Genomic DNA, 2474 nt, shown 5'->3' with positions numbered 1-2474 from the left:
GCAGTCCTACCTTTTACCTTTGTTTTAAAACAAGGGTTTATACCGTGGAAATGGAAGGGTTTATTCCATACCATGGAATATTACTCAGCCCTAAAAAGGAAGGGAATCCTGACACCTGCTAAACATGCACGAACCTTGAGGACATTGTGCTCAGTAAAATAAGCCAGTCACAAAGGACAAGTGCTGTGTCACTCCGCCTGCATGAGGTCCCTAGAGGAGCCGGATTCACAGAGGCAGAAAGGAGGGCGGGTGTCGGGCTAGGGGAGGGGGATGTAGAGGTGTTATCTGGGAAGGGTTTCAGTTTTGCAAGATGACAAAGTTCTGGAAATGATGGCAGCGATGGTTGCACAACAACGTGACTTAATGCCGCTTAAAAATGGCCAAGATAGTAAATTTTATGTTGTGTATTTTACCATGATTAAATACATATATATATACCTATGCAAAAAATTTTTAAGTTTTACATTGAACTAAAATGTACACATAGGAGGACACAGCTTGATGGATTGAACACACCTTGGCAAGAAACAGAACTTTTCTCCTTCCCAAAGCCTCCCTCTCTTTTTTCTTTTCTGTGTCACGCTTTTCCTGTTGTTGTCATTCACTCTGAAAGCATTCCTTCTGGGGGACCTCCGGGAGGGGGAAGGAGGAACCGTGTGGAGGTGGCGAAGTCTCACCGTCAGAAGCCGTCGGGCCCCGCTGCTCCCAGAGACGAGAGCGTAGCGAGCTCTGAACCCGGCCCAGAAACTACTGTCATCCCTGGGAATCTTCTTCGAGCCACTCTAGGAGTTTTCATGACATTTTTTTACTGGGAAAAACAAAATGGTTTATAGTTTTTTAAATGGCTTATAGTTTTATTGAATAAGTTCTCAAACACGTGTGACTATCGAGTGAAGGCCTGCGAACACCCCCCTGGCCTGAGGCCACGGGAGCCACACGTGGGGCCGCTGGATCAAAACTCGCCGCCTCTGCAGGGACCTCCCCTGGGTTCCGAACGGTCTGCTGCCCAAGGAACAGGCGCCGGGCGCCGACGGGCCGCCCCTCCCTGGAGTCTATGCACGTGCCGCGTTACTGTGTGCGACGCCGACAGAGCCGGACCCGGACCCTCCCCGTCCGCCAGAACTGCAGGTCCCGTGGTCCACAGCGGGGCGGGCCGGGCGGCACCCCGAGACGCCCAGGGACGAGATGGGGACGCCTGGGCTCCGACGGCGTCCGCGGGGCGGAGGCCCAAAGAGGGAACTAGAGGCTCTCGTGGAATAGAGGCCGCGCCCCTCCTTCCAGTTTCCTCTCAAAGTTGAAAGCGAGATCAACAGCAAGAAGAAAGTCACCCTCAGAGGCCAGCGGTTCTCTGGCAGGAGCTGGGACCTGCTCAGGGCGGCCCCCGTCCCAGGCGAGGCCCCCGGCGCCGGCCTCGGGGTCCCCACGAAGGAGGAAACACAGGAGCTAAGAACTTTCATTCCCAAGACCCTCAAGACCCCTTCAGAAGGCGCGTCCCTGCCTTCCAGCGTTGATCCCGAGTGTGTGAGTGCGTACGGACCCCGGTCCTCCTCGACGTCCTTTCACGTTTGTTCTTCCACTGTTCAGGGCCCAAACCAGATGCAGAACCGAGTGTGATTCCCTGCCGTTCGCTGCGGATGGAGGCTGCGGCTGAGGGTGCGCTTGGGGTCCTGCTTCCCTCGCCCAAAGGTGCTAGGACACCAGTCCTAGGGCACCTCTCGGGTGTCGGGGGCTGGTACTGGGGCCTCGTGCCACATACCAAGAGCAGAGCCATCAGAGGAAACCCAGTGTGCTCTGGAGAGGAAGGGTTTTTTCTTTTCTTAAGAAAAGGCCAACACTAATATCACAGATCCAAGTCTGCAGGTTCCTCTCCCAGCTGCTCACTCCGGGTAGAGCTCAGGGCCGACATCACCACGATGAGGTCATCGCCAGGCAACCCCTCCCCCTCCCCCCCTCCCCCACTCCGAAGGCTGGGAGCCGGGACTGTGCAGGAAACGCCAAGGCCCATTCCGTTATGCGTGTGGACCGTGTCCAGGTCTGTATAAATTAAAGTTGTGAGACTGTGTCTATGTGTGGTTTGGGTCTTTGGGTTTTTTTGTTTTTTTGTTTTTAATGAGCAAGAGGGGCTTTAATGCACAGAAAGAACTTTACAGCTACTTAAATTTCAAATGAATGTTGCCTTATTAAAGTTCAAATTCAAAAAAACCTTTTTTTCCTCTAGCTTTTATGTTCATTGTACAAATCTTGTTATGTCGTGTTATACTATGTGTAAAACTTCAGATAACGTAAGAATCACCTTCAATTAGTTGAACCAACTAAACTCTTAAAAATCAATCCATTTAATTAAATTCTTCTCCACATTTTTTTTTTTTTTTTTTTTTTGTGGTACGCGGGCCTCTCACTGCTGCGGCCTCTCCCGTTGCGGAGCACAGGCTCCGGACGCGCAGGCTCAGCGGCCATGGCTCACGGGCCCAGCC

The sequence above is a fragment of the Physeter macrocephalus genome, chromosome 13, assembly GCF_002837175.3.
Source record: "Physeter macrocephalus isolate SW-GA chromosome 13, ASM283717v5, whole genome shotgun sequence".
In the NCBI taxonomy this organism is placed as follows: Eukaryota; Metazoa; Chordata; class Mammalia; order Artiodactyla; family Physeteridae; genus Physeter; species Physeter macrocephalus.
The sequence above is the reverse complement of the archived record's forward strand: the minus strand, read 5'-3'. Positions refer to the sequence as shown.